Here is a 23,899-nt window from a genome sequence, read left to right on the forward strand (position 1 = left end):
TGTCCTGCTGGACAGGACAGCGCTGGACCAGGTCAATGCCAAGAAGCAGGAGGTTCTTCCAGGACTCCCAGAAAAGGAGAGTGCTAATTTTTATGAAGAATTTGGTAGATTAGAAGCTTTTTAAACCATGTGCATCAGCAACTTTTAAAAAATTAAATTCCATTTAAAGAGAAAGTGTGACAGGATACTTCGTGAGCCCCAAAACAAAACTAAAGTGAATTGTTGGTTTGACATTAAGCTTTGAATATTTTGATTCAACAGCTAAAACCTTGGGGCCTGTGCCCCATTACCTTGGGGATAATGAGTACAGACACAACTTACAGCACTGGCATCCTATATGGTTCACATCCCAGCTGCTCCACCTCCACTCCAGTTCCCTGCTAATACACCTCAGAAAGCAGCGGAAGGTGGCCAAAGTGCTTGGGCTCCTGTGCCTGCATTGTAGACTCTAGAAGCTCCTAGTTTGGACTGGACTGGTCCAGCTGTGGACATTTTAACCATTTGGGGGAATGAATAAGTAGAAGATCTATTTCTCTCTCTCTCTCTCCTCCCCTACGTGTGTGTGTGTGTGTGTGTGTGTGTGTGATCTACCTTTAAAATAATTAAATCTTAAAAAGCTGAAATCTCTTTTTAGTTTGAGGTTGAAAAAGAAAATTGGGTGATATACTGATTGCCAGCAATTAGTCCCTGTTTTTTTTTATGTCCAGTGGCAAATCACTGTTGCCTGAGACCTAGGACTGCCACGCTCATTCTAAAGAGGTGTACAATTCAATATGTACCTTATGAAAGCCAAGGTGACAAACTACACTCCCAGCTCCCTCGTGTGACTAAACAAAAGGCATGAATAACAAGGTTTCTCTCTGTTAAACTGAATGTGTACAGGTGCAAGGACGGGCCACACTTCATGGGAATGAATATACCAAGGATTTTACTTCTAAACAACTGTACTCCACTGTATAGAATCGCAGCCACCAAAGGGCCTTTATTAGCAGATGCAACTATGAATAGATGAAAATGCAACATAAAGCAACATAGTCATTTCCAAAACAGCTTGGAAGGTCAATGACTCCTTTTGGATGGACCCAAAGAACAGCTTCTCTTCTCCACTTTCAGATCCAGCCAGGGACACTGTGCTGCTTTATTTATCACAATGTTTTTCCAGGTAGCTGTTAACAAAGAAGCCTCTCTTCTATGGTTTTCTTCTACCTTTATGTATTTAAAACTCATGCTGACCCCAGAAGCATCCTAGTTTATAATGATGTCAGGTTAATATGCAATTGCAATCATGAGTCTCATCTAAGGCCAGGGGAAAAGTAAAGCATATTAGCATAATCTCATCTAAAATTCTGTAACGTCCCTCATTACTAGTTATTTAAAGACTAATGCTTGTCCTATGATAAATCATGAAAATTTTCAATGGGGAATTTTTTTTGTCCCACTAGCCAAATGAATCCCCTAAACACTGGGTGCTATAAGCTTCAATTAGTAAGTTCAGTCACATCTAGCAGCCAGCAAGAGGATATTTATCCCACTTTGAAACACATTTGCTCCCATAGAGGAAATAGAATGCTATATAAAAACTAGAAAAGCACTCTACAAACATATGGGCTCAAGATAATCATCCACAACAAATAACAAAGAGTTGGGTCTAAGAATGCGAATGTTTAGGTTTTTTTTTTTTTCTAGTTTAGATTGAGGTTTTTTGCCTCAATGTGTGTAAATTGAAAAAAAAAAAAAAAGAATCTATACCTTGACTCTTCAGTTGTTAAGTTTACATTTTGTTAAGTTTATATTTTGTAAGACCTCATCACACTATTCCAGAGAAAGAAAACGAAAATTTTTAAGGTAAGAAATGTTTACTCATCACCAATTTCTGCAAGCAAGATATTTGGCAAGCATAACACATGCAGCTCACATCTTTCAGATAAATAGGATCTAATTCAAAACAGTTGGTTAGCAATTATAAATATGATTCCATATACGACAAATCAAAGATGTAAATGCAGTGTTGCTGTAGGAATTAGAATAAAAGTAAACACACGGGGCAGGGAAGGCAGGTCAGAAACAAGTGATACAAAGTTGAACTGTTAAGAAAGCCTCAGATTGAGGGGTCTGCGCAGTAGTCTAGCAGCTAGTCTTCACATTGCACACGATGGGATCCCCTACGGGTGCAGGTTCTAACCCCGACGGCCCTGCTTCCCATCCAGCTCCCTGCTTGTGGCCGGGGAAAGCAGTAGAAGACAGCCCAAAGCCTATACCGACATGGGAAACCCAGAGGCGGCTCCAGTTGGGGAGTGAATCAACAGATGGAAGATCTTCCTCTCTGTCTCTCCTTTCTGTATATCTAACTTTCAAATACAAATTGTAAGAAAAAGAAAGTAACAGATTGAACTAAATGGAGAGGCCAAATGGTGTAATTGTTAGTTTAAACTTTTAGGTAAACTGCCTGGCTCCTTCTCCCAGTTCAAACACTAAATAGTTGGTTAACATTGAAAACATGTCTTAAGTCACTCTTTAATTTTCTCACATGTAGAAGTGGACTTACATACATCATTTCTGCCATATCAAAAGAGTGCTGGGATTAATTTTATTTTACTTATGTAAAGGATTTGGAATCATATCCAACACCAGTGTTGCATCACTATTATTATTGTGGTTGAAGTTGCTACAAGAAGAGTAGAGAAGATATTCCAAGAAAAATATTCCAACATGTCAAACAAAACATATGAAATCCCATGAGTACACTGAAACAAACAAAAAAACTCAAGCCAGTCTCAGCATCAGCAACTTCTTTCATTTGTTCCTCATTCTAGTGAACTGATGATATGAAAAGGTAGCTATTTAAGTGAAATCATCTCACTTAAATTACAAACTGATCACAGCTGCATTGAAAATTTTGAATATTTGTCCAAAATGTAAAAAGTGAAAACATACACCCTTAATTTGAACAAAGCCAGTTCACACATTTGTTTAATGATTTCAGTTCAGTCAGACATGAAGACCCAGGTGCACTGGATGCATGCAGTAGTGCAACACCAAAAAAGAAAATGAGGTGCCAAGCAGTCCACATGATTTAGGACCCATTCTTCCAGTCACTCTGAATGCAAATGTCTCATTTGCATGAAATCCACTCATATAGATGCTAATCGGGAGCAAAGGAGAAGCTATTGCTTCTCCTATCCAGTATCAGAAACAGGAAATCAGAATTCAAATTACTCCCATTGGAAACGGTGATAGGATCTTTCAAATTGTTATGTTGATCAACTTTCATATTTGAATATTAATTCAAGAAGTATCTGTTGTGTAAAGAGCACTTCCTGAGTGCTTACCATGACCCAAGCATAGTCTGAAATGTTTTTATGCATTTTCATATAATTTTTACAATTACCCTGATAAGAAGGTTCCATTATTATCTCTTCTTTTACTGATAAGAAATTGAAGCATAAAGAGATGGAGAACCATGCCTAATTTCCCAAAGTGTCTGCTTTTAAGACCCATGCCGCCTGTTCACTATTAATTAAAGTGTTTAATTTGAGGATTCCACCTCCCACTTCCATCTGCCCATTTCTGCTTCATTCCCAGAAACAGAGCATCCACAAAGTGACACTTTTAGGTCCAGCAGAAAGTAAGGCAGGGGTGAAATTTGCAAGAAATTAGAATGGTAATTGTAATGCCCAGCTGGGGTGGCTGAGGGGTGCGGGGTGGCCTGGAAGGAGGCTGACAAGGGCAGCGGATAAGGCCACACCAGAAGACAGCTTCCTCCTGGGCCAGCAGTACAGCAGTGAAGTACATACATATCCAAGTCAAAGGGAGTTTATGACACCCTGGAAGGCACATTTCCTTTGTCCTCCAAACTCCATCTCTACAACAAGCTAATAAAAACAACTCCTCACTTCCCTGGCCCCTGTCTGTACCAGACCAGAGAATCTCACCCAGGAGCACTCCCAATAAATCTTGTTACAAGCCGAACTCTATTCTGTGTGGATTTCTGGTTCTGAACATAACCTCCAACCTTGCAGTAATAGTGGTAGTAACATGGATTATTTACTGGAGTACAAAAGAGAAAAACCAATGTTTATGCTCCAATTCCACACTATTCTGTTTGTCAACTCATAGTAGCAATGATCTAAATGTGACTGATAAACTGCATTGCCATATTATAGAGAAGATAGACTCCTTCAGTACAAGTTACTAACAGTGATGACAAATTGCAAGGCTCAACATAAGGAAATAAGACTTGCTCATTTATACTCAGAGGCATTTCATAATTTCTCAGTGTATCCAAGTTCTTAAACAGTTTTATTTCAGGCAATCTGTAGGAGGAAAACATAGGAGTCAAATGACTCAGCAGAGAACCTCGTGGATTCTTTGATTTTGAGCACAGTATTTGTAGTATTTGTTTTCATCTTGAGAAGATTGTTTGGGATCTTGCATCTGCTTTCTGGGCCATTTGGCAGCTGCTCTTCCACACCGATTTCCCCCAACCTCCACCAAGTGTCGGTTCTACTAAGGATTCCCATACACATGTCTCTGAATTCTCATCACCAGCCTTCTGGGCAGGCACACGCGTGAGGGGACCTTCTAATATTGAACTTCTGAATTTCAAACAGAACTCAAATCACAAGATACAGGGAAGCATTTTGACACCCCTCCCCTCAAAGAATCAGGTAATAAAGTTAAGTCTAGTATATAGTCATTCCCTAAGTTAATAGGAAAAGTTAAAGCTTTTAAAAGGTATAAGCCTTTCAGAAGAATCCTGTGGTAATATATCCAAACTGGTCACTTGTCTTTCTTCTTTCTCCAAACCTTCAAAACATACCTTCCGTATTAGCAAAAATCCATTGTTGGTTCACAAGTATTTATTTCAGTTTTGGCTCAAGGCAGAAGACATCTGTAGCAGTAATGTTTAGCCAGAAGGGTGCATTGGGGTAAAGGTGCTGTCCCTCGGTATGCGCCTCTGTCAGCTTAGTCCAGGCCCGGCTACTCCTCCCATTCTTATGGGTTGGCCAGTAGGTAAGCTTCACATCACACCTGCACATACAGCTCTTTCCAGCCAATATTACCAGAGAACATTCAGAAAATTCCAATCCCCACCCACATTAAGGAAACTAAGCATTTCTTAAATGCAACACACCCTAACTTTACTCTTCAGAAGGTATGAGTTCCACGGCTTCTTTCTCTTTCATATACCAAAATAGCAAACATAGGAAAAGCAAGTCTTCTCGTGCCACTGAAACAGCTGCCCCTAACAACCATCCTCAGGTTACACACCAGCCTAATCAGAGCATCCCTTTTCTCTTCCTCAAGCTTAATCAGACTCCTGGGAAAAGTGTCTGCCACGTTCATCTCTCTACACACAGAAGGCTCAAATAAGGACACATTGTCCTGTGTATAGAAGCAATGCTGCACTCAAGAGATACACCCTACTTCCTCCATTTACAGAAGAAAAACTACTGAATAAAAATTGGAAACCAAATAAAATTTCTTTGCATCATTCTGAAATGGAAACTTAAGAAAAAGGTTATACATGGTTCTATGAATTTTGTAAAGTATCTAATGATGACTGGTTCCATTGTTCTAGATAACACCCACTTAGAATCAAGAACATTTCATGTAATGATTCCACAGAGCTGTCATATTGATATGCTATCTATAGCACGTATTGTGTAACTTTCTCTGAAAAATGACAGGTACTTCTGTTCTTCACAGACTACAGATCTCTACATGCTCATTCATGATCTCTCCTCTCTCTCTAATTTCCCTATTTCCTTCCCCATTCTTGCCCCTATCTTCCCCCAGTTCTCACGATATTTCAAAACTCATGATTGGAAACAAATCTGAAGCTTCAATCATGAATAGGTCTGAATTACAAGTGACTCAAAGCAAAGACATGCTCCTTCACAGACGCTTAAAAGTCATGCATGTGAAACAAGGTACAAAGTGTGCGAGATCGCCCCTGTACCTCTTCCTGCTTAGACCGAGTGGGATGCTGCGGGCACACCTTGTCCCCACCATTGTATTTTGGAGGTATATAATTACTTTTAATTTCAGAAGTTCAAAGGTAAGAGAGTTTGCCCTGAATTTCAGATGAGACTCTCAACTTATGGCTTTTACTGGAACATTAAGATATTGGGACAAAAAGTATCTTGCCTTACAAGAGAAACAGGAACCTTTCGGGGGGGTGAGGAGAATACAATGGTTTGAATAATACTTCAGATATCTCCCAAAGATCCATGGGCTGGAGACCTGGTCCCTAAAGTTCTGTTGGTGATTAATGGGATTGAGTAAAGATGTGACCCACTTACAGCATTCAGGAGATTTGTCCAATGAGAGGTCACTGAGGAGGGAGTTCTTGTGACAAAGTTGATTTTACCAACCAAGTTCAGCCTTCTGTTCTCTAGACTTCCTGGCTCACCATGTCATCACCAGAGCCTTAATCCCATGGCACAGCCAAACTTGCACAGGCACCCTCCCAAATGGTAAGCCTTCTTTTTCCTTACATAGTTTTATTCCCCAGATACCTCTCAGAAGCAGAATCACATGATGAGTCAAATAAACAGACGTGAAGACTCAGAGCAGTATTTGAGAATTAGCTCACAATGAGAAATTCCGCTATCAATTATATGGCACTGTTTACATCTGCAGGGTATTGCTTTGCTTCCCACTAAGAAAACTATCCACATAACAGGTGATCAATACGAACTAATTCAGGAAATTGGATTCTACGTAGAATGTCAGGTCACTGATTCACAGTGACAAATGTGAATTTTGAAGGGACTAGAGCTCTCACATTGTCCAAATCACCACATTTGTTCCCTGCAAACAAATGGCTTACAAGGGAAGCCAACTGTTGGGAAGTTTCTGGGAAATTATAGATTCAGAATTCTAGGAGAAAATATCTTATGAAATGACCTTTAAAAAGAAACAGTAAAGGTCTGTCCACCCAATACTGGTTTGACTGTGCCAAGCAAAGTACGTATGAGTTCAAACGTAAATGCACCTTTCCCACACCTGCCTCTAGTTCTCCTTCTATAATTCTGTGCCTCACAAAGCAAGGGATAGTGCTAACACTATATGTTCCTGTACCCACCTGTGCTGTGAACCGTGAGACACAGATTTTCAACTTCAGACTTACAGAAGTTCCAGTATACCTGCCGAACACTCTCTGTGTGTGTGTGTGTGTGTGTGTGTGTGTGTGAGTGTGTGATGGAGGAAGAAGGGAGATAAAACATGCAGCCCTATGGTAGCCACAATTCAAGTTAATATGTGAAGTGAATATTTCTTATTTCACTAAGTCCAGAACTTCAGAAATCCAAAGGGAATTTTTAAATGAAAGACATTATGTCTATTATAGTTATATTACTAATGCTTAATGATTAATCAATTCCCTTTTCCACATATTTGCACTATGTGAAAACATCGTTAGATTCCTGAGAAGCTAATGAGATTTCAAATATTTGTTTTATTGATGTATTAAACATGTGACAGTTATTGGAAATTCAGAATCACCAATATTTTATAAGAGAAAATTGATGACTCCTAATAGTCTTTATTGAGTGTTGCTTCCAATAGAAGTCAATCTCCTATCCTTTGATCTTAAACCTTCTGGTCTATCCACAGTACTGAAGGAACCTCAATGGATGTAATGTACGAAGCACCCTCCATTTTCACAAGCTTCCCCCAGCACATTTGGTGTGCTCATTCCAAATTTAAAGACCTTCTGTCAAGACAGAAATATAATCAAAGTGTCACAAAGGCAGCCTAGTCCAGTAGATGGACAATGAAACAATCCTCCAGCCCCTCGGGAGGCTATAAGGTTGAAGCCAGTGAAACTATCTGAAATTGCCAGCTCTGGGGTTTCTCCAAAAACAAATGAAAAGCCTACATAGAGCTTGCATTCCAGGGATTATGAACTCATTTTGGCTTATACTGTTTAAAAAGGTCTACAGCTGCATTCAAAATATATCCAGCTCATCTGTAGGCCTGGAGACTGACACAGAGCCAGGAGCCCCAGCTGGGACATACAGGCAGGAATCAATTTAAGCCTTTCTGGCAAGATTTGGAGTGGTTCACAATAATGAATGTTAAGGAGGGAAACCAGACCATACAGAATTAGATGTTTATCTTTTCTGAGTATTAAAGAGAAGATAAATTGCTGGATAAAAGTATGTAGGAGACTCTCACAAAGCTATTGTTCATAGTGGGTAGGTGTTATGTCCGCTTGACAATGAAGACTTAATAAAAATAAATCAGGGTATGAGGGCTGGGGAAATCCCAACTATGCTGTTGAGAGGAGAAAGATCACCCGGGGCTTGAAACCCAGACTTAACAACAGAAAAGGGAATCTCACATTTGTAGACACCTCTACATTAGTGAAGCAACAATGCTTCCCAAGTTCTCAGAATCTTACAATGTATTAGTAATCACTACCAAGGGGGATAGTCACAATATTAGAGAGCCATAACTTAAAAAATAACAATGATAGAGAACAGGCATAGGGAAAGCCTTGAAATCAATACTGTAAATAACAAGTGAAGTGATCTATAAATACAATTATAGTGCAAGATGTGTCTGTTCAGGTTGTGAGAGCTCAAATTTATGAAGCATTACATATATTCCTTGCTTTAGCTTCTGCGGCATTTCTTTCCATTAACAGGGACAGTTTGGATTTCCTGCATCTCCTGTGCCATATGTGCTCATCTTTGAAAACGCTGTTAGCTCATCTTGTATTAAATTCTCTTTACAGGAATTCCTGGTTTGCTCATTTATAGCAGCAGAAATAGTCTCAGGCATATTTGTCACTCATTATATCAACTTGTGCACTGAATGTGATGTCATTGCACTATTTTGTTGCCTCCCTGTGTCTTTAAGTTGGAACTATTGTTATTGCATGTTTGATGCACTGTGATAAACATTTGTGCATATTAATATCCTCACAAAACAGTACGTAAGAGATGTGTACTATTATTACTCCCATTTCTCTGACAAGGAATCAGACATAAATTAGTTAAGTAATTTATCAGAAATCACAGAGTTAATAAGTGGCAGAACTGTAATACTTTGCTTTTTAATATGATCATCAGCATACTGGGAAAAGGGTTACACAACTGCATACCAAGAGAAACTAAACAGCTGTTTTCTAATTAACAGAAAACACACATTGCTATTTTTTACTGTAACTATTTAACAACTACTAAAATAACTGTGCCCAATTTAATGGGATATTGTTTTTTAGTCTAAATGGATACCATTCAGAGTGTTCAGAAATATATGACCTAACAAGAATGTGTGCATGATCTGAATGCTAAAAGCTCAAAAATGTTGATAAGAAAAAAGTGAAAGAAAACCTAAATGTTTAGACATCACTCAGACAATAGAAAACTCATCATGGTAATGATGTCATTTCTCCCCCCAGATGGATCTATAGCTTTAGCAGAATTTCTTTAAAACCTCAACCAGCCTCCTTACAGAGACAGCTTAATCTAGAATGGATTTCAAAAGGGGTGAATAGAGTGGGAGTGATCACTCTACATAGTGTTACAACTACGTATGTGACTACAGTGATCATACATTTGATACTGATGAAATATATCCAATCAAACAGGGCAAAGGAACAGATAGGAGTCACTCCGACATATCTGACTGATCTTTGACTAAAATGTAAAAGCAATTCAGTAAAGAGATAGCATTTTCAACAAATCATGCGGGAAGCAGAGAATCACTCCACCTAAATCTGATTTCTCATACAAAAATTAATACAATGTTAATCATGAACTTATAGTGTAAATGATAAAACTTAAGAAAAAAAGAAAAAATTCTCAGGCTAGAGGTTAACAGAAATCTAAAACTTTATACCAATGACACAGGGTGAAAAAAATGACAAATGTCTTATCAAAATTCGTAACTTGCTCTGCAGAAGATCTTCTAAAACAGATTTTTTTAAAAAACCTATAAATGGAAATAAAATATTCAAACTGTATTTCAAAGAACTAGTATCTAGAATATAGAAACAACCTTCAAAAAACAATCCAAAACATCCAATCTGAAAATGGGAAAAACACATGAACAGACATTTCATAAGCACATATGTTCACCATTACTAGCAATTAGGACAGTGCAAATTAAAGCCAAAGTGAAATAACCCTATACATTTATCAGAATAGTTAAAATACAAGATACAGAAGAATGACAACATCAAGTACAAGTAAGGCAGCAGAGACACTGTATGACTTTTTGTTGTTGGGGAGAACATAAAAGAATATAGGTATTCTGGAAACTCATGAGAGTTTCCTACAAAATTAAAAAACTAAAATTCATTTGTCACATGATCTGGTAATTAATTCTACTCCTGAAGATCTATTTTCCCCCCAAATGAAAATGTTCACACAACACCAGTACATCAATGTTCATAGCAAACAAAAAAACAAATAATCCGAATGTCATTCACTGAATGAACACTTAAATTGTGATATAAGCTGGGCCTCAATGGCTAAATCCTAACCTTACAAGTGCCAGGATCCCACATCCACTTTGTGTCTTGGCAGCCCCACTTCCCATCCAGCTCCCTGCTTACATCATGGGAAAGAAAAGGATAGGTCAAAGCCTTGGGACCCTGTACCTGCATGGGAGACTCAGAGGGAGTTTCTCGTTCCTGGCTTCAGATCAGCGCAGCTCTGGAGATGTTGTGGCGATTTGGAGAGTGAACCAGCAGATGGAAGATCTCTCTGCCTCTGCTTATCTATGTAAATCTGATCTGCCTTTACAACAGAATAAATCACTCTTCAGTGGAAGAGTAATTTTAATTTCAGATTAAAAATTACCATTTTCCTGTGAGCAGAATGGTCCCTTTAGAAGAGTCTGAGAAAAGACGTAAAATATGCTAACCAAGCAAAATTCATAAAAATGGGATTAAAATTTATTTTGTAAGAAGTTTTTTAAATTTATGACTTTTAATAGTGTGCATGTCCATAAGCTTTATGGAGACCTATTGTACAGCGGGTTCCTCTCCCTGAAGTACTAGACCAACACCCAGCATTTTGGTCTCAAGGAAACCAAGCTCTGTTAACATCAGGAAGTTTGAGAAGAGAATAAGTCACCAAAGATTACACTGAAGTAATGCACTTCACAGTGTCTTTTTAGAATAAAGTTTACTTAAAACATGAGGAAGTTACAAATACACAAGGGCCATGTATAGGGACAGAGTGGGCTAGCAGGTAAAAACATGAGAAATTTACCACTCAAAAAAAAATCTCATTTACAAGCTATATGGCATTTCATTGGTGTGCCTACAGCTATCTGTACTAATATGCTTTGTTTATTGTGTTTTTATGCTATTTAGTTGGTGTGGGGTATCCATTCTTATTTAGCCTAACCCTACATAGTTTTTCTATAAAGCTAATCTGGCTCCTAAATCCAAAATATAGTGAGTTGTTATGACGACTTCCATACATTCTGAGCTTTTAAAAAGTATTTCTAAATATTTAATAGTAAATAAGTAGAAATATATAGATCCCATCTACTGTTCAGCTTCATATAAAAAAAGAAAATTAACATTTTGTCAAGTTTTCTATGTATTTAAAAAAAGAGGGAAAGAAAGAAAGAAAGAAAGAAAGAAAGAAAGAAAGAAAGAAAGAAAGAAAGAAAGAAAGAAAGAAAGAGAGGGAGGGAGGGAGGGAGGAAGGAAGGAAGGGAGGGAAGGAGGGTGGGTGGGTGAGTGAGTGTGAGTGAGTCTGAGTGTGTGTGTGTGTGTGTGTGTGTGTGTGTGTGTCTGGGCCTATTGCAATATCTCAATAGTCAAGTTCTCACTTCCATGCCAGTTCATGTCCCAGCAACTCCGCTTCCCATCCAGCTCACTACTTGGGGCTGGCAAAGCTGTAGAGGATGGCCCAAAGTTTCGGGACCCTGCACACATGTGGGAGACCCAAAAGAAGCTCCTTGCTCCAAGCTTTAGATCAGCTCAGCTCCAGCCATTGCTGCCACTTAGAGAGTGAACCAGTGGACAGAAGATCTTTCTGTCTGTCTCTCCTTTTCTGTAAATCTGTCTCTCCAGTAAAAATAAATGAATAAATAAGTAAATAGGTAAATAAGTAAATAAATAAATAAATAAAATAGTGTCTGGATTTTTCAACAAAAATTTTCTATGGCTTATATGTAGAGTTTTTTCAAGGATGTTTCTAATAGCCACAACAATTTGAAAATAACACATTAAGATCAAACAGCACTGAGCTTAGCCATTAAGTGAGAAAGATGTCTGCTAAAATACCATGCAAAACCAGATTGTTCCTAGACCTAGCTATGGAAGCAGGTGACAGTTCTATTATTCCCGTTTATATACCTTTCACTCTGGTGCATGACTCAATGTAGTCTACACCGGTTTGCTATGCCCAGCATTCATTGAATTTCTTTGTTGTAAAATTCAAAGCTCTCCACCATATGGTATCATTTTTGAAATGTTAATCTGAGTGCAGCTTGTGACGCCATTAGGTTCCCAGCTGGTCTCTATATTGGTTATTTCACAGACATTAGTCCTGTTTTGAATTAAAATAGAGAATAAAATGAGATATTGTCATGCAAAGTCAGGCAATATTATCTGACATCTGCACCACCTCTGAGAGCTTCATTGGTGGTTATTTTGTTGATGTAGACTGACAGAATATATAAATATATATAAATGTACATAAATATATATAAATACATATAAGCCAGAGCTAGATAACATAGTGATATCGCATCCTAGGAATTAACAAAAATATTATTTGAAGGCTGTCCTCCATTCAAATCCTGCCTCTATTTGGTTTAGTGTTCAGGGAGAAAATATCTTTCTCTAAGACATATACAGACCTAAACATTCATTTTTGCTAAGGAAATTGTCATTAAGATGTATGTGATCAGAAATGCGTATTTGTGATTTTTTTCCCCATCTTGAACTTGCAAAGGGCAATTATTTGAAAGCAGAGAGATGAACAAAATTAATTGGCTTTTCATGATAATTTCACTTACTGAGACCACTGGAAGAGAAAAAGCCTTACTAACAACCACACTTAATTATCTCCTATAGCAGTAGATGTTTCTTTTCCTGAGAAACAGTTTTTATCAATGCCAGATGTGCACCGGTGTGTCTCACACATGCACAAATGTGCACTTGAGGAAATCACACTAGATGGTGGAAAGCTAGCAACACAACTTCATTTCCCTAAATTGTACTGCTGGGTAGACTTTGAGATGAGTAGATTTGTGATAGCAAACCTCCTCCCCAACAAACTTCATTTGCAGAATGTCCGTGGAAGTTGAGAAAACAAAGGTCATTAAAAATTCAATCATAGCCACAGAACCATTTTCTATCCCAATTTCCTCAGGGGCAGAGATTCTCTATGGAGATGTGCGAGTAGAGTTCAATGATTTGCTACAAGTAAATGTGAATTTCCCCAAAGAGCTTTGATGGGACACTCTCAGAGGACAGATCTGACTAAGATCAGTAGAATTAGAGATGAACATTTGTTGTTCAGGCCACCAGGCCTAGGATATTGTGTTATAGCAGACAGACTGCATCTCAGAGAGGAAGTAGCAGCAAACTAGAGGAATTAGGATGAGAGTTAAAAAGCCTTCATTTTCCAAATGCACCATAAAAGTGGTAAATCTAAGAACTATACAAATCTGGCCCCAAGTCGAACTAAATGACAGCTATTGAGTATTTTTCAGGTGTTCATTGTCCTAATCACTTGTGTTATATTTTAAAAGCAATGTTATGAGATATCTGAGTAATTGTCATTAATTAGTACTTTCTTCTAAAGGTTCTGCTTTTCCCAAACCCAGGTTTACTGTTACTTTCGGTGCAAGTCAGTGAAATGTGAGTGGAATAGGCAGGTGTCTCTTGCAGGCACAAGTTTTAAGGCCAGCATCTGCTTTGCCATGAATTATTTTTCCTCTGAGAAACCAGATCTATTCAGACTGAAGCTGCTATATCATCTTAGGTCTCAGATGTAAAAGAATACAGAGCAGAACAGGCATGACAGAAGGCGCACAACAGACAGGGAGCAAGAAACAAATCCTAGATATTACAGGTTACTGAAATTCTGAGATTCTTCGTTACTGCTGATGAAGTAATCAATTCTGCTGATACAGGTCTTCAACTTGCACTGAACCTTGCAAGTCCCACTTTATTGGGCTTCTGCTTTACAACATGGATAAATTCATTCTCTGGGGAATAGCTGTAACTGTCTAGAGATAATTTTACCACACATGGGAGAGGTTTACTGGTACCTACTTGATAAAGGTCAGGGATATTCTCAAATACCCTAAAAGGAATATGACAAAGAATTCCACAGCCAAAACTAACAACAGTTCCAAGGTTGCAAAATTTGGCTATATAGGTGTTATCTGTTTGGATTGATTTGTTTGTAAGGAAGAGAAGCGTAAACCAGCAAATGGAAGATCTTTTTCTCTGTCTTTCCATCTCTCTCTCTCCATAACACTTTCAAGTTTTACTTTTCACTATTTTTTCTTACTTTTTACTATTTATCATTTTTAATAATACATAAACCTTTAAAAATAAAGAAAAACAAAGATTTTCCAAACATTCCTCAGAAGATTCCTCCTTGAACATCACGGGCCAGACAGTCTCCTTTTAGTATTCCAAGTGTCCAAGGCAGCTAACAATATGCATATTTAGCTCTCTCAGTTGCTATCCTAGAAAAAGTAAGCAATGCTAGGGGGCTCGGAATTGATGCTTAGAAAACAGTAACACTGCTCATTTTTTCTCTGGGATTAGGCTATAGACCAGCTTTCAGTAACTGATCCCATGTGTGAGGAATGAGATCTGTGACTATAGTTTCACAAGCAATTTTGTGAAATAGGGTGAAAGCAACCTCCTCCTTCACTTTCCATTGTCTCTTCCAGTCTAGTGATCCATACTCCTATTGCAAGTTCTTCAACAGGAACTTGCAAGCACCTGTGATCAGGACAACATATCCTTCTCTGCACTCACTATAGAATGACACTAACACAGGATCTCCTAGCATGTTGAGTATGTATTCTGTTTGAGCCATCCTCAACTGCTCCCCCTCTGCTCTCCAGGGAGCAGAATAGGAAATGGGGCAGCCAGAACTCCAAACCATGCTCATATGGGACACCAGCACCACAGACAGAGGGTTAGCCTGATACACCACTGACCCGGCCCCCTACGGTGGATTCTAAGACATCAAGGCAACTAAGTCAGGAGTTAGGTTTCCTAGATGGAGAGCAGGGAGACTGGCAGAAAGGTAGAAACATTAATCCTTATTCTGGAAAGTCCTAAGTTACTAGCAATGGCTTGATCTTTCGTGTCAATCGTCACTGTACCCTACATCAGGTTGCTAAGTCTTCATGAGGGCTGTGCAGTACATGACTCACGGCTCAGTTAATAGGGACACTACGTGCCTGGAGCACTTCTAATGGAAAAATGCATCCATATGGAAACAAAATCCAGAAGCATCAGGGAGCACAGACGAAGCATTATGATAACCTTACTTCGTTCAGCAGAAGTGTGTGTCACAGCAAATTAAAAATGACTAAACACTAGCCTTTTTGCCCATTTTAAGTAATATTCCTTAATGACCTTAAATGAAACAGAAAATTAAAAATCTGTGAGATGAGGAAAGGGGCAAATTGAAATACTTACTCAGATATGGCATAAAGGCAGCAAGAAGTTAATAGTTATTTCGATGTCTAGTGCACTGATGGGAAAAAATGAGTTATTATCATTTCTTCACAATGTGAATGCGATTTTTGTGTACTTTTCATTCAAAGGCGGAACCCAAGTGATAAATAAGAAAGGTAATACACAGACAAAACATTTGAGTGTGGGGCCAAATCAGAACTTGGTACACATTTGAGCCACTTACTTCCTCCTCATTTGATGGTGAACAATGATGCCTCACTCAGGACTGAGATCTCAGAAGCCAGAGGCTAGACAAATGCAACACATTATGCTGCACACAGTGTGACAATTGGGCTATTATTTGGGTGTCATAGCTTTTCAGATGTCTGTGTTTACCTGTAAAGCCTACCAGGCTAAAATTGTATGTATCAAAATGAAAGCACAAAATTAAAGTGCTAAGGGCTAGAATACATTGCTAGTGTTGGAAGTAAGCAAAGCATTCTGTCCAGGTCAACCAACCCCCACTATCCAGCCCACACTCGTGCTGGTGGATGCCACCACCTGTCTAGCCAGGCTCTCCTGCAGGCCTGGTTCTCATACTCACCAATGGGAGTTGCAACCCATCGGAGAGTTTCCCAACTAGAACCAACTTCCAGTCCCAGACCTTGTTCTTTCCAGGTGGTTCTGCACTATAGCTTGACAAGGTTTGCCCGCAGTCCCAAAGCTTGCCAGCTGATGCTTCAGCAAACTTCATCCAGCCTGCACCTACTCTGCCCCATGCATGCATGTACCAGTGAATACAGTCAGTTACCCAGCCTGGCTCTCCCCAAACCCTGTTCACATGCAGGTTAACAGGTGTTGTAGCCCTGCCCAGCCTGGTCTACCCCTGGTCCCAATTCTCATGCCTCCCAGTGGGAACAGTGGCCCAACAGAGGGAGGCCTCATAGTCCCTTACTGGGCTCACACCCACCATAAGGTCTCAAGTGAGCTCGTGCCCAATCTGACATGGACTGCCTACCCTCAATATTTGCCAGTGGGTTCTATAGCCTGGTCTGGCCTGGTCTACTCCCAGTTCCAGCTCATACTGGTGGGTAAATGAAGCCTACACAGTCGAGCCAGCCCCCAGTTCCAACCTTAATGTGAACTGGCTGGTGTGGTGACCCAACCTAACCTGTCCTTGCTCTCAGATCTGCCAGTGGGTGCTACAAACTGGCCCAGACTGACCCATGCCATGACCTGATCCACATGTATGCCGGCAGGTACCATAACCTGGCCTGGTCTGGGAGACTCAGCCTTGGTTCTTATGTTTACCTGCAGGGACTATGTCCTAACAAGTTTCCCAAGCTCCTTTATCAGGTCTCCTCCCAGTAGTGAATGCCATGCACACCAGTGGGTCCTTGGGCCAGACTTGGTCCATCTCCTTTCTGGTCAGGAACAGTGACTTTATACAACCGGCTCATACCCAACTGGGTTCTTGCTGTTGAGTCTTACACCACAGCCACACCTGGTCCATGCCCAGACACAGCTCTTGTGTGGTTCAGCTGGAACAGAGACCTAACCCAACCAGTCCTACACCCATCCTGGCTCTCACAAGCACCAGTGGGTGCTGGAGTCTAGCCCAGTCTGGCACACCCCAGACCCAGTCCACACCAATGCCGAGGGACACTGCAGTCATGTCCAGCCCAGCTCGCTGCCTCCATTCTGGCTCTCGTGCTCAACCGTTGGAACATAACCCATCTGGTGTGTCCCCTTAACAAGGCCTGTTCCTAACCACTGATCCTGTGCATGCCAATGGTTTCTCTGACCCAGTCTGGCATAGCCCTTCCCCTGTCTTTGCCTTTGCCACCAGATGCTGCATCCTGGCTGTCATGATCCGCTCCCAGTCCCAAATCTCTCTGGTACGAGCTGCAGACTAGTCTGCCCATTCTGCTCCAATTCCTTGCTTACACAAACCCATGCAAACCAGGAAGTATATAGCCTAGCCCAGCATGACCTGCACCCCAGACTGGCTCTTGCACATGCCAGTGAGCTAAGGTTGGCTCAGTCCTGCCTGGTCCACCCCCTCCAGAACCAACTCACACACTTGCCAACAGCTGGAGCTTCCTTACTTGGCCTGACCAAAACCCAGACCAGATACACATGCTCATTGGTGGGAGCTACATCTCACAAGGGGAGTTTCCCAAGCTCCCTACCAGGCCCACCCCCACACCTAGATCTCACATGTGACATCAGTAGTAAGCCCTTATCCAGCATAGTCTTCCGTCTCCATCCTGGTCGTTGACTGAACTGCTGGATGTTGCAGCCCTGCCCACCTCACACCCTATTCTTCAGTGTACCTGCAGATGCTGCAGTCTGGACCAGCCCGGCCTCTTCCCAAGCCCAGTACCAGCAGAAACTGCAGTTATACAGGAGTGAGCCTACATATCCCCCATAGAATCTGCCCCCAGACCTGGTTCTCTCATGTGCTGGTTAGTTTCATGGCCCAGCCTAACATTATCTGTCCCTTGTTCTGCCATTCACTGTCAGCTACTGTGATTTAGCCATGTTAGGTAGGCCCCCAGCCCTAGCCTTAGTGTGCACTGGTGGGTGGTGGTCAGTGGTGATCCATGCTAACTAGCCTGGCTCAGGTTTCCCATGTGGGCTGGTATATCGGTCTGACCCATAAAGGTCCTCCAACTTCTCCCCTCCATACTGTTCGGTCTCAGCACCCTTGTTTACCTGCAAGTACAGTGGCCTTGTCAATGGAAATTCCTCAGAAGTCATTCCTCATCTGCAACAGACTTCCTCAACAGTTCTCCCTCTCACACATTCCCTTACCACCTTCCCTGGGCATTCCACTGTTCCTGTGCCCGGGAGAACATTGTTTCTCCAGTCTACCCTTCCAAAGTCCAGTCTGCCAGTCTGGTGGTGTACTGACCTGGAGCTCACCTTGCCCACTAGAGGCCCAAGCTCCCACCACATGTGCTGACCACCCCCCTCCACACCTTCAGGATCTAGACACAACCAAAACTTCCCAAGCTCAGTCCATCTGCACACCAGGTCAGCATGTTAACCCAGGGCTCTCCTCTCCCCTGCCCACCCTGCCTGCCTGAGACCAAGAAGGGGGAAATCCCTAGGCTCACTCTGCCTGCTTGAACTTGAGCTCACAAGTCACCACATGCCCCTGTCAGTGCCATCCTCAGGCCCCCCCACAAGTCCAAACACCAAGGTCCCTAACAAGCTGGCCACCCTGGCATAAATGGCAGTATGCCACCTGCCTCAATAATGTCTATTTGTTTTGAGTACAGTCTTATTTGCACAATTTCTTGTTTTGGTGCCATACTTACTCAAATTGTCAAATTTATTGTCATAAAGCCTTTCTCCTATGATTTTTTGTAAGAGATTCATAGCTTTCACTTTTATACTGAGGTCTCTCACTGGTTTTCAGTTCATTTTTTAATATGGTAAAAAGAATTCAGCCTCATTCCTCTGCATGGGAATATATAACTTTCTGAACATCATTTATTGATCTTGCAGCCCCAGTCCAAAGCAATTTGGCCATGTACGTGAGGCGTTATTTCTGAGCTTAGACAATTTCTTGTTTACCTTTGATTTCATATTTACCTCATTCTTTCTTTTCCTTCATTTCTATTTATCATTAATTAACACTCAATTGCCCCAAGATGAAATTCTTAGATTTAAAGCTCTGCCAACATAACAATTTATTTTTATTTTCAAATGTTTATCTATTTATTTTATTTGAAAGGCAGATAACGACAAAAGCAAACAGATACCTCCCATCTGCTGCTGTTCTCCAAATCTTGCAGCAACCAGCTGGCCCAGGATGAAGCAAGGAGCCAAAAATTCATTTGGGGTTTTTCACATGGGTAGCAAGGATCCAACAGCTTGGACTGTCGCTTGCTGCCTCCTACATTGTGCATTAGCAGGAAAGTGAATCAAAAGCAAATCCAGTGCCCAAACCAAGGCCCTCCCAATGTCTTCACTGCTACACCAAATATATATATTTCCTTAACTGCTTAAAATACCTCCTTGGTCTTCTGTATGGGCTTCTGCATAGCTGTTGGCTGGAAATTTCTCTTCTCTGTCATCTTCGAAATTATATAGCTCCAACTTGTGCTATATAGCACATTTCTGGGATTCGACATTGGAGAAGTGTTCAAAAAATTCATTGGAATCATATTCTGAAGAAACTGTGCATGAATTTCAGAAAATTTTTGTACCAAAATGAACACCTTTTAATTCCATTTGCATGAAATTTTGGAAATGCTATTACACTTTCTTTCCTTTTTGTTACTTGTGATGATGAAACACATCATTTGGTGTCTTTCTAAATATATTTATTCTGTCCTCACACTCTAGTTTTAGCATAACTAACTAAAAACCTCCAAGTGTGAAATCCACATTGCCTCAGAATTTTGAAAGCTTTCTCTATAGGCATTTAATCCTCAGTTTAAATATTTTATTTTACTGACTAGGACTTCATAAAAGGAATTTAGCTGGGAAATGTCATTGTCATGTACTCTTAAATAGACCATGACATAAACCATTAACAGAAATCTGATATACAGACAGCAAAATCTAAACCAGGACAAAATATAGAAAGGGTAAAATTCAAGAAATGTTTAGAAATAGTATGAGCAGGTTTGACATGATTTATAAGCTTTAAGATGATTTTCAATATCTTGGCGAAAGCAGATGAAACCTCAGATTTTGGAACTTTGTTCCAGTGGTTACATTTTTTGAATGATAGCCTGCATTGTGAGACAACGGCTACTTCATTTCTGGATACACTCAAGCAAAAACCAAAGGAGCGTTTTCAAATCTACTGTAGATTATGACTCATTTAAACATTGGATGAAAATACAACCACGTATATCTATTCTCTCTCCAACACACAGAAATACACATTTTCACATATATTTTAACCTACAAGTCAACCACACTAATAGAAAAAATAGACTAGTTGACCTGCATATTACAGTGTAAAGAGAATTTCTGTATTGACTATGAGGTAGGACAGTGAACCCCAATTTGCTTCAATTTTTCTTCCACTACTGCAACGCTATAATATGATGATATTGTCTATTAACTAAATCCCAAAACAAAGCAGGCATTGCCATTTTTCTGCTGCTTATTTGCATGTATTGATCTTCTTCAGGTAGGTGTCTTACTTCTCATGAGGTACCTAGCATGAGGCACAGGATTTGCTGAATGTTAAAAAATAAACATAAAAGGATGCCAAAAATAGTGCTACCTTTGCCCCTGTAACAAAAATGCCTGTCCCTTTTTTTCTTTTTTTACTTCATCAACTACCACCACAATCATTGCCCATCAAAATTATATTAACTTCTCAAATTAGATTTTATATTCTCAAAGATTTTACATATCCATGGAACTTTTAAAAAATGGCATTAGATGGGCCCTGCGGCATTGCCTAGTGGCTAAAGCCCTCGCCTTGAATGCCCCAGGATCCCATATGGGCACCGGTTCTAATCCCGGCAGCTCCACTTCCCATCCAGCTCCCTGCTTGTGGCCTGGGAAAGCAGTCGAGGATGGCCCAAAGCTTTGGGACACTGCACCCGCGTGGGAGACCTGGAAGAGGTTCCAGGTTCTCGACTTCAGATCGGCGCGCACTGGCCGTTGCGCTCACCTGGGGAGTGAATCATCAGACGGAGGATCTTCCTCTCTGTCTCTCCTCCTCTGTGTATATCTGACTTTGTAATAAAATAAGTAAAATCTTTTAAAAAAATGGCATTAGAAAGACATATGCAATTGACTCTAGATTTTTCTTTTTTTTTTTTTTCAGGGACAGATGAAGCTTCCATCCATGGTTCCATACCCAAATGCCAACATGATGGACTGGGCCAGGCCAAAAATAGGAGTTGGGAACTCAGTCTAGGTCTCCCACATAAGTGGCAGAACTACAACTATCACCACAGCTTTCGAGGGTTTGCATTGGCATGGAGCTGGAGAATGGAATCAGAGACAGTATTCAAACCCAGGTCATCTTTACTAGGACAAGTGACCACCACTACTTTTAAACTTTGTAAGAACTTTGGATTTACTTAGTGTACATTTCCAGGAAAAAAAAATTTTATCTTTTGATTTCTATTCAAGAACGAATATTGTAAAAACAGGAGGACACTAGATTGCAATTGAGGGTGAATATCCAGTGTTCACCTGCTGGTGTTCAGTGCCCTTTCCCTCCCCAAGCTTCAGATTTTTCAAATGTAAATTAAAAGATTTGACCCTCTTGGTAAATCCAGGAGTGAAGAAATTTCCTTTTGTTCTGATTGATTGGTTATGACAGCCTGATCTACTCCAGGAAAGGGGATGGGCTGCTGTTTGTGCTGTGCAGTGCCCATTTAGTAAATGGCATCTGCTCTGTAGGGGGTAATGTGTGCTGAGTATGCCAGTACTGCATGTACAATAAGACTCCTTCAACTTTCAGATTCTAGAACCAACCTAGCGACCCATTTTCCACCTTATGGTCTCCACGTGTCACCAAATTTTCCACATCTTTTTAAAAATGAGACTAAATTTGGATAAAATTCTGTTGAAGAGTTATTGATTACAATCCCAGATTCTAGATTTTACTGAAACATCATATTTCCTTTCTCTGAAGTGATAGATCTGAAGGGATGACTCATGATATATGGGTGATGACACCAATTAATAACAACTAATACCCAGCTATAGGGATATAGGTAAAATGAAAGTACTCAACAAAGCATTTAGTGTTAGTTTCCAAAGACTGCTATAACAAGTGACCACAAATGGGGTGGCTAACAGAACCAGCTGTATTCTTTCCCATTCTGGATGATAGACATCAGAAACAAGGTGACAGCAGGCTTGTTCCCTCTGAGGGCTCAGGGGAAGCAGCCTTCTCTTCCTCTCTTTCTAACTTCGGGTTGTTGTTACCAATCCTTGACCCTCTTTGGCTTGTAGGTGCTGCACTCCAGTCTTTGCCTCTGTAGGTACATGGCCTTCTGCTTTGTGGGTCTCTGTCTCCCAATCTCCGTTTTTAACTTTTTTCCCCTACATTTAGTCTTTTATTTATATAAAGAAGGAAAAATATGCATTTCATATGTATGATTGTAAAAATGTGATACTTCCCACACTGTCCTCCTCCTTCCTTATGTTTCTTCTAATTCTTATAATGGTGTGCTTCATAGTCACAAACTGAATCCTCCACTAAACAAAGACCTCCACACATAAGGAGAAGAAAAGAGAAATAACTATATTAGATTTAGGCTGGACTCTAGTTTGACCTTATCTTAATGATAACATGCCATGACTTATTAAAAAAAAAAATCCAGTCACAAGTTCCAGGAGTGGAGCAACGCACACAAAATGCAGCTCACAATGTCCAGCAAGGCAACTTGTACACTTCACAGATTATACTATCATGACAAACAACCCCTTTTTATCTTGCATATCTTGATAATAAAATACAATAATTTAGTTGGAATAGTATCTGTAAATAGGATATAATTTATAAGATATTATATTAAATGTCAGCTTACATTTACATGCATTAAAAACATCTGGATACAGCGATAACATTTTTAAGACAAATGAAGTATTAGATTTCTAAGTTGGCCGCAACTGAATAACAGTAATATCATCAATATCAAACGTTCTATGTTGTTGACAATGTGTTATATTTTGCAAAATGGTACCCACAAAGTGAAAATAAAAAGTTTTTAAAGATGAGGGGTTTTTTGTTTTTTGTTTTAAAGATTTATTCATTTTATTACAGTCAGATATACAGAGAGGAAAAGAGACAGAAAGATCTTCCATCTGATGATTCACTCCCCAAGTGAGCCGCAACGGCCGGTGCGCGCCAATCTGAAGCCGGGAACCAGGAACCTCTTCCAGATCTTCCACGTGGGTGCAGGGTCCCAATGCATTGGGCCATCCTCGTCTGCTTTCCCAGGCCACAAGCAGGGAGCTGGATGGGAAGTGGAGCTGCCGGGATTAGAACCGGCGCCCATATGGGATCCCGGGGCGTTCAAGGCGAGGACTTTAGCCACTAGGCCACGCCGCCGGGCCCTAAAGATGAATTTTTGCACATTGTTTTATTTGCATTGATTTTTTTAAAGATTGAATTTATTTATTTGAAAGTCAGAATTACAGAAAGGGAGAGACAGAGAAAGAGGTCAACCATTCACTTGTTCACTCCCCGAAATGACTGCTACAACCCAGGGATGTACCAGGCCAAAGGCAAGAGCTTCTTCTGTGTCTACCACATGGCTGCGTGCA

The sequence above is a fragment of the Ochotona princeps genome, chromosome 5 (assembly GCF_030435755.1).
Source record: "Ochotona princeps isolate mOchPri1 chromosome 5, mOchPri1.hap1, whole genome shotgun sequence".
Lineage (NCBI taxonomy): Eukaryota > Metazoa > Chordata > Mammalia > Lagomorpha > Ochotonidae > Ochotona > Ochotona princeps.